Genomic DNA, 13,239 nt, shown 5'->3' on the forward strand with positions numbered 1-13,239 from the left:
TCGCAGGAGCTATGTCGCCATTGTAGGAAGCTCCGTCGCCGTCCTAGGAAGCTGTGTCACCGTCGTAGGAAGCTCCCTGGCCATCGTGTGGAAGCTCTACGGCCGTCGTCTCCTCTGTTCGAGCGCGCTCTCTCTCTCTTCGCCGGTGTCACTCCCTTTCCTCCTCGCCGTCGGTAAGCACTATGGCTTGGATTTTGCTAATACTGTGTTCGCCGGTGTCGCCTCCTCTTCCTCGTCTCCTCTGTTTACTGGTTTTACTGTTAATAATTGAGTTGCTAATTTAGGGTTTGTCATTCTGAGTTACTGATTTTGTTAATTTGTGCTTATTTTGTTAAATTTTTTGGAAAGAATTTGTTGTTGATCCTCAGATATTGTGTTACTGATTTTGTGAATTTGTTATTTTATTCTGAGTTGCCAATGTTTATGAAACTTGTGCTTATTTTGTTAAATTTATTAGAAAGAATTTGTTATTGATCCTCAGATATTTGTGTTACTGATTTTATGAATTTCTTATTTTATTATGTGTTGCCAATGTTTATGAAATTGGAGTTGATTATAATGATCCTCGGATTCTAAATTGCTCTTCTGTTGAATTTGGAGTCTGATTTTTGGACAGAATTTTTGTTGCTATTGCATTTTTTGGTTGATTGTAACCATTGTGAGTTGCTGTTTTTGTTTTTTAATTTTATTTTTGTTGATTATAATTATTCTGAGTTGTTTATTAGAATGATTTTGGAATAATTTGATATTTTTTGGATTAAGTCTGAGTGGTTGTTAATTATGATTTGTGATGAAGAGTTTCTTTATTTTGGTTTTACAAAGCATGAAACCCAGAACATCTCAGTTCTATTGGTAAAAAATTATAGGATGAATATATATGTTTAAAATTATATATAATTTTTTAATAATTTTTTTAATATTTAATTAAAACCGGTTGAACTCCGGTTGAACCTCGGTCGAACCAATGAACCAGTAAACCAGTAACCTTACCGATTTATTGACCGGTCTAGTTCTCGCAACCTTGGTGTTTATACCTCCGCAATATATGGCACTAGGATTCCACAAAGGTGGTGAATAATTTGGAGGTAGCCCATATTGACATGAATTTAACCCAGGATCCTATCGGGCGTGCCAATTTGTTTCACTCATTTTTTTTGTTGACTTCGATAGGTGGTATCGAAATAAGGTTGTATCAAGATCTCAAGTATACGGGAGCAAATACAAATCCTCTAAAAAAGAGTGAGCTCGACTCAGGAATTACTTAATTACAGTGTCAAAGCAATTTATATCGAAATTACTAGTGGTGGACTTATGATAAATGACAAATAGATAAATAACGAAATAAAAAAGACAATGAAAGTGTGAAAAGTAAAATAATAACAAAATTTAAAGAAAATAAAAGAAACTAAATCAAACAAATAAAAGAAAAACAAGTTAAAAGTTGACTTCTAAGACTCAAATACACTTGCACTCCATGTTTTTCCGTTGCATCGCAGAGACTGGGAATTTTATGAGTTTATGTGATGATCTAGTGTTCTTTATTGAAGTTCCGAACTCTTCTGAGTTTCTACTTTTTTTAGACCATGGAGATTGACTGATCATGAAGCATGTTTTCCACAGTCTTATTTCCTCCTTTTCCTCAATCATGACCATGTCTTGACCTTGAAGAATCTTGATCCCCAAGTTTTGACACACACGTCTTCCTTCATTTTTAAGTCTCACGTTTGTTCAGCTTGTTTCTCAAAAATTTTACACCCATGTCCTCCACTCTGCTTGAAGGTCGAGTAGCAAGCCTTGATGATCAAAGAAAGGCAATAACTACCTTTCGACTTCTAGGCTTTTTGTGCCATCTTTTTCAACTTTGACTTACCCGTTTCTGCTTCTATAATCGAAACCATTGCCAGTTGAAAAAATTCATTTCACTTGTTTTTTTGTTGACTTCGGCAGGTGGTGTCGAAAACGAGCTTGTATTAAGAACTCAAATATCAGGGAGCAGATACGACTCTATGAAGAAGAGTGAGCTCGATCCAGGAATTACTTAGTTACTATGTCAAAGCAGTTTATGTCAAAATTACTAGTGGTGGACTTATGATAAACAATACAGAGATAAATAATGAAATAAAAAAGACAATGAAAGTGTGAAAAGTAAAATAATAACAAAATTCAAAGAAAATAAACGAAACTAAATCAAATAAATAAAAGAAAACAAGTTAAAAGTTGACTTCAATAAAGAACACTAGATCATTACATAAATTCATAAAATTTCCAGTCTCTATGACGCAAAGGAAGAATATGGAGTGCAAGTGCATGTGTATTTCAAGTCTTATTATTTAATTTAGTAGGAATTCATTCATAAAAAGATTTGGATGTGTAGCATTATTTATTCAAATTAAACTAATTTTATGTGTAATTAATAATCTCTTTAATTATTCAATGTTATTTTAAAGATATTTTTTGTTTATAATTTAGCCTGAACACTACTAAAAAATGGTAGATAGCGGCGGTGGTTTAGCGGTAGTTGTAGAACTTCTGCCGCTATAGCGGCGGTTTTTGTCCAACCGCCGCAAAATGCGTTTAACTGGAGACTTCCTTTTTTAAAAAAACCAACTGAGTATAATCTTCTTAAGTTCTCACTACTTTTTTTAGAAATATGTTTTAATCGCTATTACTTAAACCGCTACACTATTTTTTTATTTGTTTTACCTAAAAAAAATTAATGAATTAAAAAATATATTGTGATTAATCATGTGGACAAATTTACTAATTATATTTTCTCGTTTACTATATGATCTTTTAAGTTTGAATTGAAGCATAAATATAAAAGAAAAAAATAAGTTAACATATGAATTTATAAAATTAAAATAAAGGTCAATCGAGAATAAATCAAGAAATTCTTAAAGTAGACAAATATGTAATATTGCGACCCAAACCATTAAATCAAGGGAATCAACCTAATTCTTAAAATAAAATATCAAAATTTTTCTTCGATATCATATTGATCTGGCAAAAAATACTCTGTCAAGAATCTACTGCCTTCACGTGATACAGGATCTGATAAGTCATCTCCAAACCAAGACTTTTTTTATCAGGTTGAAGCCCTTTTTTGCAACATGTACATCATCTTGTCTTTGTTGGTTATCTAAAGTTTCATTGTCTTCTTTCAGAATCTTATTGAGATCAAACTACCTGGGTGTGTCAATTCCAACAAAGGATATATTAACTAAATTGTCTTTTGAATTAGTCTCTTCCCCATCTAGACAATCATTAGCTATTTCGCCTGAATATTCAACTAATACTGAAAATATCAAGATGCATACAATAATCTAAGTCTACTAAGAAGAAACTGAAAACTCCCAAGTCATTAGATAGTAATTTAGAAAAATAAGGTACGTTAATATGCTAAGACAATTGCAAAACTAAACAAAAAAAAGAAAACAACAGTTACCATCTCCCATGTTGGGACTTTGGGCAGATTTTTTAAAAAGAAGCTCTGTAATGTGCAATTCTATAAACTTCATTTTCTCCTGTGATGCAATATCCAACTCAACAGCATGCTTGTTTGTAAAGCGCATCTACATAATAAAAGATATAGTTCATGGTCTCTTTTGTGAAACACATTGTTTCTTTATGATGCACTATCTAGATAAGATAGTTATTTTTTTACCTTCAATTCAGTAAGTATATCTTCAGAACTCTTCCCGAAAGCACATGTCACAAAAGCACACTGATAAACCCCAATTTTGTGGTTTATCTTGTGATGAATTTGGTGGGTTTTATCAACTTATCTCACATTTATTGAATGAAATAGCATGTTTGGTAATTCTCCCTAAATTTGTGCTTAAGAGTGAAAACATGCTTTTTAGGCCTTAAAATTGCTAGATTTAATTCACCTTAATTCCATTCGATGCCTTGATATGTTTGTTGAGTGATTTCAGGTTTATAAGGCAAGGATTGGATGGAAAAAGTGAGGAGAAAAGCATGCAAAGTGGAGAATGCATGAAGAAATGAGGATTTTCTGAACTCAAGGCCATGCGCACGCGTCACCCACGCGTACGCGTGAGGAGGGACTTTGCCAATCAACACGCGCGCGTCAGCCACGCACACGTGTGACGTTGGTCACGTGACTCACTTAAAGGCAAAATGCTGGGAGCGATTTCTGAGCTTTTCAGGCCCAAGTCCAACTCATTTCTGAGGCTGTTTGATGCAGAATTCAAGAGGGAACAAGAGGGGAGCAATTAGTGTAGCTTAGGATCATGCTTTAGGTAGTTTTTTAGAGAGAGAATCTCCCTCTTCTCTCTAGAATTAGAGTAGAATTAGGTTAATCTCTCTTAGATCTAGGCTTAATTTTTTGTTTTCATCTAGTTTTTCTTACAATTTCTTGTTCCCACATCTTTGTTCTCTTAGTTTATAGTGTTAATTTTCCTTTTATGTCACTTTTATGTTTATAAACTCTTTGTTGAATTTAGTTTCCATTAATGCAATTTGATGTTTCTTCATGTTATTATTGCTTTCTTTAATTGTTGATTGTTACTTTCCTTGCTTTGGATAGTTGTAGAATTTACTATTTCTTGCAATTTAATATGCTTTCCTTTTATGACTTCCAAGTGTTTGACAAAATGCTTGGTTGGAAATTAGAGAAGATTTTGTGCATTCTTAGCTTGAAAAGAGAAATTAAGTGATCTTGAGTCACTTAGTTAATATTGTTTCTATTGACGCTAATCTTTTATTAATTCAATTAGTAAGTTGATTAGGACTTTTGGATTGAGATTAACTAGGCATATTTGACCTTCTTCCGATGTGAAGATAACGTAATAAGCTTTAGCTCTTGATAATTATTGTGTTATGATTAATGACTAGGATAGAAAGCCTTAATTCTCAATCCTTGCCATGAATGCCTCTTTATTACTTGTTATCTTTAGTTGTTTTCTTTATTTTCTTATCATTTAGATTATAGTCTTCTTATATGCAAACCACCTCATGGAACCTCATAACCGATAACATGCATACCTCACTGCAATTCCTTTGAGAGACGACCTGAGATCTAAACTCTCAGTTATTATTATTGGTTTGCACTTGTGACAAACAAATTAAAATTTGATTGAGTGTTATGTGTCAGTTTGGAACTATACTTGCAACAGAATTATTTTGTGAAAATTCCTAACCAACGATTTCACTCTTTCACACACCCAAATTTCTTCTGGTACATTGATCCTCATTCATGAAATTCCTACAAATTTGAATGTTAATGTAACATATATTATTGCAGCAAATTTGTTAGCATATGTCAACTTAAAATATATATTATTCAAATATAGCTTAACATAAGTTTGAAAGCGTATGCCTAAGGAACAAACCTAGATGGTAGATTAGTCCGCCGTTTCCAAGTATTAGTTGACAAAAGAGCGTCCTGATATAGCCTCCAACCAAGACTTAACATTCACTTTATGAAACCATATGTATTTAGCAACAGAAATTGAGAATGGAGAGGCCATAGCCATTTCTTTAGCAAATATTGTGCTTGCACAGCATGATGAAAAGTCTTCCGTTTTCATTCATCCTATTATGCCATCGTTTTATGTTTACTAATATTTATTAGTCATAACAATACTAAAATTTATTAAAATTATTAGAGAGCATGATTATCATAACAACGACATTCAAAACAACCTAATAACGAAATTAATACTTCAATGTAATTTAACCTTTTCTTAAAACATCATATAAAGAAATGGGAAACAACTTTTATTCATTAAAACCAACAAATAAGTAAAGACTTAATCGAATTAAGAAAATACCAATCGTGATATAACTAGCAAACTACATACACCGTTATGATTAAAAAACTCGTTAATTACACAAAGACCCTTTTTAAATTGTGCTGACTTTTTTCCTATTTCCATTATGCAATCTCATCGATATTTTCAGAAGCATTCTCTGTGGAGTCTTCTATATCATCATCCCTTGCCAATTGTAAAACTCCAATGTCACCTCCATTGACATGTTCAACCCTGACTGTGGAGAAAAACCAACTTCAGCTTCTACTGGTAGTTGTATTTGCCCAAACACACTTGAACAACACGACTGTGAACTGATGGTTGTAATTTAATTCAATTATGTCAACTACTTTGCCGTAATATGAAAGATTACTAATAACCACTTTATTGCCACGCATTCTTGCATAACTTCATGTGTTAAACGAGACAAATACTCCACTATTTTAGGTTTTCATCCCTTCTTTCTTTGTCATAGTTCTAAACTTATACCCGTTGACATTGTACACTCCAAAACATCTTGCTTGAAGTTGGGTTCACATGCAACCCATTTAATTTTATTTGAATACTGAGTGCTTCCCATTAGAACCTGTTACCATATAGCAACCATTCTTAATATAATTAAAGGTAGTATATTAAATACAGATTTCATGCTAACAAGGTAAATGGCATAACGTATACTCTATGCTAACCTCTTACTTGAACCACTGAGCAAATTCCTTGTGCACAATGTTGTCTATTTTAGATTGTGACCTTGTTTGATCTCGTAGCCTTCTCCATTTTTTTTCTTTAAATGAACTACATGAACATAAGAACATTACTCAGAAATAGTGAATGGATGAGAAGTTTTGTATCCAAGTTTTTAAATATAGCATAAGATTACTTACTTAATAAATTCAGAAACAACCTCGCAGTTGACTAGCACATGACGATGTGCTTGATGTTGTTCGATTGGACTTAGCTTAAAATGTGTTGTAGCCCCTAACGCCTTTCCAACTGTTGGGAATAGAGTTTCCCCTGCATTAGGATTCACTCCACTAGGTTGATCATCAACTCCCACCGGTCAATTCATACTAGTCTCAATATTATCCAGATATCTAGAGCAAAAAGTTAGAATTTCCTCCGATAAGTAGCCCTCCGCAATTGAGCCTTCTGCTCACACCATGTTGCGCACGTATTGTTTCAAACGACTCAGATACCTTTAAAATAAAATAAAAATGATACGCTTAGTATAAAAATTTGATCGAACCAACTGTCATAAATGGGGTTATATAGGAACTAACCTCTCTATTGGATACATCCACCGATAATGTACTGGCCCACCAAGTTTTACTTTTTTAACAAGATGCACGATGAGATGTACCATGATTGTGAAGAACGATCGAAGAAAAATTGTTTCCATACGACATTGGGTATGAACAACATGCTATTGGAGTTCATCAAGCTGTAAAGGGTTAATGGCTTTTCCACAGAGTGTTCGAAAAAATGATGAAAGATCGGCAATTACGGTTGCCACTAGGGCAGGCAGTGCATTTTTTACCAGAATTGGAAGTAAATGTTCCATCAAATGTGACAATCATGACTTTTCAACCCATTCAACTTACACTGTTGTAAGTCAACACAACACGTAATATTGCTATAACCATCTGGAAAGATAACTTTTTGAAGAGTCTTCAAAAATATATCCTTCTGTGAATTTGACATGGTAAATATTGCAGAAAGATATTTTCCACCATTGCGTGGCCACAGCTCTGGCTTTATGCCCATGCATTGTAAATTCTTTCGAGCTTTCACGTTCTCCTTTAACTTCCCACTATCATTTAATACAGTGAACACTATGTTATTGCAGATATTTTTCTTTATGTGCATTACATCAAGGATATGACGCAGCATATTATCTTTCCAATATGGGAGGTCAAAGAAAACACTCATCTTCTTCCAATTTGAGTCACCCTAGTTGGCATCCTCACCATTGCGTCTTTTTTGTCACATCACGTTTTTCATCTTTCCGAATGACACGTGAGCATTTGATTGTTGCCTTAAGATATCTATTTTAGACAACATCTTTGGGGATCCTTGTTCTCTACTTGGCTGTCAAATCTTAACTAGTCTAGTCAAAATTTATGTCCCTGACTTAGAAACTGATGATGACCCATAAACACCATTTTTGACTAAACGTGAGTCACTGTTCCTTAGTATCCAAATTACAGGTAGGACATGCTAACCCGCTATGCGTATTCTACCAAGATAAGTTTCCCAATCCTAGAAAATCACTAATAGTCCATATCAATATCGCAAACATCTTGAAAATGCATTTCTTATTAGCATCGTATGTTTCTACGCCATCCTATCATTGCTTCAACTCATCAACCAAGGGTTGCAGGTAAATATCTATGTCATTACCTGGCATTTTAAGCCCAGGAATAATCATAGATAAAATAAAAGTGGTATGATTCATACAAAGCCATGAAAGAAAGTTATACGAGATAAGAATCACCGACCAAATGGAATACTTTGTGCTCATGTTCTCAAAAAGATTAAATCCATTGCTAGTTAAGGCTTGGCGAACACTACGTGGATCTGATGAAAAAAAGTATTATTTGCATTAAACTTTTTTCATGCTTCAGTGTCCCTTGGAATCCTCAAGAAAACATCGTTGTTGTGACCCTCTTTATGCCATAACATGTCTTTAGATGTTTTGCTGCACATGAATAACCATTGCAATCGCAGAATAAGAGGAAAGTACTAAAGAGTCTTTGCTGGTATTGGTTTCCCATTTCTCTTGACATGAGTTTTTAGCTTGAGAATAGAACCCTTCCGCGTCTTTTGCTTCCATCTTAAAGTCTCGCATAGTTTGCACTTGGTCAAGTCTTCATCATCACTCCAGTATAACATGCAATCATTTGGACATGCATCTATTTTCTTGTATTCAATTCCCAGTTTCCTAATCGTCTTTTTGACCTCATAGAATGTCCTCGGAAGTTTAGCGTGGTCAAATGCATATCATAACAAATCTAGGATCATTGACATGGCCTTGTCACTAACACCACACATACACTTTATATGGTAAAGCTTCACTAGGAATGATATCTTTGAGTATTTTGAGCATCCGGGATATAATTGTTGTTCTCCACTGCTAGTAAATCATTAAAATCCCTCGTCGCACAACTTGGCCCATCGTATAAATTTAGAAATTCTTGTTCATTATTGTCAACATGTTCATCCATTGTGGTGTCATCACCCCCCTCTTGCATTGGAAAATCGAATGCCTCATTGACCATTTGCATTGTTGTATTTGGTTGGGATATTGGATTATTAATTACGCACTTGAACCTTGTGCCCTCATCACAAGGTTTCTCAACATGACGAATCCAGACAATGTACCGGAGGAGAAAGGATTTCATTAACAGGTGGTCATACACATCTTGTCTTATTTGCATAAGTTGGAACCCACACTTTAGACATGGACATTTTATCATTCCATCTCACGATGCATTAGCAAATGCAAAGTCTAAGAAATTGTTCAATCCTACCTTATATTCTGTACTACCTCGTGACTCTAAAATCCAGCTTTTATCCATATCTAATATAAAGTTAAAACATTTTATAGTAATACATACCAATTATAAATGCACCTAATACTTTTCCAAAAATAATATTGATTTTCAATATTTGATAAAATAATTGGAAAAGATATCTAAATTATATGATTATTATTCATAGTAATAATCTAAAAATCTAATTATATAATATTTGTTTCTAATCATCAGAAATAATAGAAGTTAAAAAATTTATTTTAAATAATTAAAATTTTAAATTTATTTTTCTGAATAAAACATATTAATTGGATATTACACTATTTTAAATTAGTTTTATTATATGAATATTAGTTTCAGAATAACCCTAACTCTCTATGCTGTCACTCCCAGCTCAGACTCCCTCTCCTCTTCTCAGAGAAATTCAAACCCTAAGCAAATTCACTCCCCAGTGCCGCACACCTACCATCAATCACACGAGCCCAGTCCCTAGAACTCCCCTCCCTTTCCTCTGTACAGCGCCATCATTGATATTGCAGCGTCGTCTTCGATTTCACAGGTTGTAGGTCGTAGCGTCGTCACTTGTAATCATCCTACACTGCTCCAACATCCATCTCAGTCCAGTCCGGGAGCGTCGTTGTCCGTCTAAGTTCAGCCCTGTCACCTCCTTAGCAGCCGCCGACTCGTCATGTCTCACTGTCAGCATCACCTCTCACTCTTTGCGTCGTTTCCCTCTCTCACTGCTCCAGTGCTCTACGCCTCTGCTATCCACAGCGCAATGCCATCATCCGCACACTACCGTTCACTGCGCACTATTGTCATTCCCTACTTCTACTGCTACTTCCGCTCTGGTTCGCATCTCCGTCTCTCAGTCTTTGACGTTCTTCGTTGTTCGTGCCTTCATCTTTGCTGTGCATGACTGTGTCACTGCTCCGTTTCTTGTCGTCGTTCTCCGTTGGAACTGGCTATCGCTGTTGGGTGCCTACGTCGGCGTTGCTGTTTTCAAGACCTTGAGCCCCCTAATTCGAGCTTCTAATTAGTTGCAGCAGGCATCATGTTTACACTCTTTGAGCCCCTAATTCTGTTGCTTTTACCTTTATTTATTAACACTATGTTTGGATGTTTGAGTGAATTTCTTTGTATATTGTTTGGATGAAGAGAAAATTACTTTATTTACCCTTACATATATTAATTCCACATAGTGAGTTAAGAATTTTGCTTTTTGTTGTTAGAAGGGTAAATATGAAATTAACATTTTTTGGCCTTCTCTCTTCAGCTTTTTTCCCAGCATTGAGAGGAAAAAAGTTATATGGATCCCATGCTAACTTTTTTATTTTCTACTTATTTTGTTTTTTGTTCCAAACAATGAAAAATGAGCTTTTCTACCCATTTTTTTTTCTTTCATTTTCCTTACTTTCAAAATCATTTAAACCAAACAATATGTAAAGAAGAAGTTCTAAATCACTGAGAGACAAAAAAAAAAGTTGTCTAGTGAGTGAAATGCACCCACAGAGGAAAAAAAGGAAAAAGAAAAAAGGGTAAATAGATAAAATTGACTTTGCTATTTAGGTAGATGAAAAAAGATACTTGCTTCTTCAACAATACTTGTTCTTTCTGGAATATACTATTCATATTATAATTTATAATTTACTCTACTATTAAATGTTAATAGTTTATTTAAATCATGGTTCATGATTGTTAGTATTAATAATTGTTTATTTGTTATATAGTTAGAGGTTATGACACAGACTTGTCTTCTCAATTTTATTAATTATTGGTTGATGAGCTGATTAAAAATAAATATATGACAAAGTTGAATTGAAGTTTTGAATTAATTTTGCATTGCTGAAATAGTTGAATTGATTTTGGATTGTTTTTAAATAAATTTTGAATTAGTTTATGAATTGTTAAATTGCTAAATTTATGCGTTTGTTGAATTATTGAAATTTTGTGTTATTATTGTGAATTGTATTGTTGATGGTTTTATGAGCTTATTAGAAACAACTATGACAGTAGTTAAATTTGTTAAAGGTATAAATTAAGATAACAAACAATATATAATGTGTTGTGAATGATGACTTACCGTGTTTGATAACAATAGATGAGCAGTCTATATAAATTTATTGATATCTTTACTTTGCATCTCCAATTATGTGTATTTTCACTCCTTTAAAAAAGACAGATGTTCATACGCTGAAACATATAATTTAATTTTGAGAAATACAACTACAAAAATTTTTGTCAAATCCATAGGAATAGTCACCACTACCAAAGAACTAACCATTTGAAATTAATTAAAAATTTTAAATCCAAACTGCGTAGTAATTCAACTACACGACATTGAATCGAAAATCTATTTTCTTATTGAGTTCGATCTTGTTCTTATTAATATCTAATAATTAGATATTTTAATTAACCATCAATTACTTAAACGGTTATAAACTTCGTAAATTTTAATGCTTCAAACAAATAACATAAAAAATTCGTTAATAGTAACTCTATTAAATATTTTTATTATTGAAAAGGAAAAAATTTCATAACCAAAAAGTTTCAGCCATAATTAGCCAAAATTTTTTATAATATATTTTATTTACATTATTTAAATTATTATTGTAATTAATTTTCTGTTTTTGTTAAGTCGTTTATCATCATTCAATGGAGAGATACACATTCTGAAAGCTACCCTAATATGATTTTATTTTCGTTAATTCAATTATTTTCATTCAAAATTCACAACTCTAATACCATTGCAAGCACAATTAGAATAAGTTAAGGAATTTTACAAGAAATCATCTTTGTCATTACAAATAGTATGTCATTTGAATTCTACCTTAATACGGTACCTATGGTAGAAAGTGCTGAAAAATTTGAACATACAACAGATGGACTCACTCGACGAGGTTGTTGTTAGTCAATCAATTTTCGAGAATATGAAAAACTCCACTAGTTTTGATGAGGTATGGTAATAAATTGATTAATTTTTTTGTGTGTTTTTATGTGCATTTATAATTATATTGTACTAAATAAGTTCATACACATAATATTCATACGTTTATATATATAACATTCATAATTACATACAACTAACATCTAAAAATTAAATTTATGTTTATTAGATATTACATCCATACACATCATTTTTTAGTTATTGCTTAAGTAACTATAAAAATAACACAGATGTTTTTAAATTTTATCATAATTGAATTTAAAAAACATCAAATTCTTAAATTAATTTATTCAATTGATAAATTTACTCATAACATCCATAAATTCATACACATAACATCCATAATTTCATATTAATAACATCCATAATTTTGTACTCATAATTTTCATAATTTCATACATATGATGTCTATAATTAATAAATATTTATAATCAATATTATCAAATTTTAAACTATACGTCTTATTGTATTCTTCAAATTATCTCATATGTGTACTAATAGGTCATGATTTTAATTAGGTTTAATTACTCTGTTGGTCCCTGTAGTTTCACCAAATTTTTAATTAGGTCCCTATATTTTTTTTTCTTTCAATTGGGTCCTTACACTGCTTTAATTTTGTAATTAAGTCCTTTCTAGTATAAAAATTATTAGAGTTAACTGAATATTTCTTCGCAAATTCAAGGTATTTATAATTAAAAATTTAATTAAATCTTTGATCGCATGTATTTTGGTAAAAATATTATGTTAATTTTATCATTTTTAACATGAAAAGGACGTGATTACAAAATTAAAAGTAGTATAGGGACCCAATTGAAAGGAAAAAAAGTATAAGGACCTAATTAAAAATTTGGTGAAACTATAAGGACCAACAGAGTAATTAAACCTTTTAATTATTTTAATATTTTTATTTAATATTCGTATGTATGCTTATTTATTGATTTTAATATGACGAGTTCATAATTATTTTTAAAAATTTATTTTTAAT

This window comes from Arachis ipaensis, chromosome B05 (assembly GCF_000816755.2).
Source record: "Arachis ipaensis cultivar K30076 chromosome B05, Araip1.1, whole genome shotgun sequence".
Classification (NCBI taxonomy): Eukaryota; Viridiplantae; Streptophyta; class Magnoliopsida; order Fabales; family Fabaceae; genus Arachis; species Arachis ipaensis.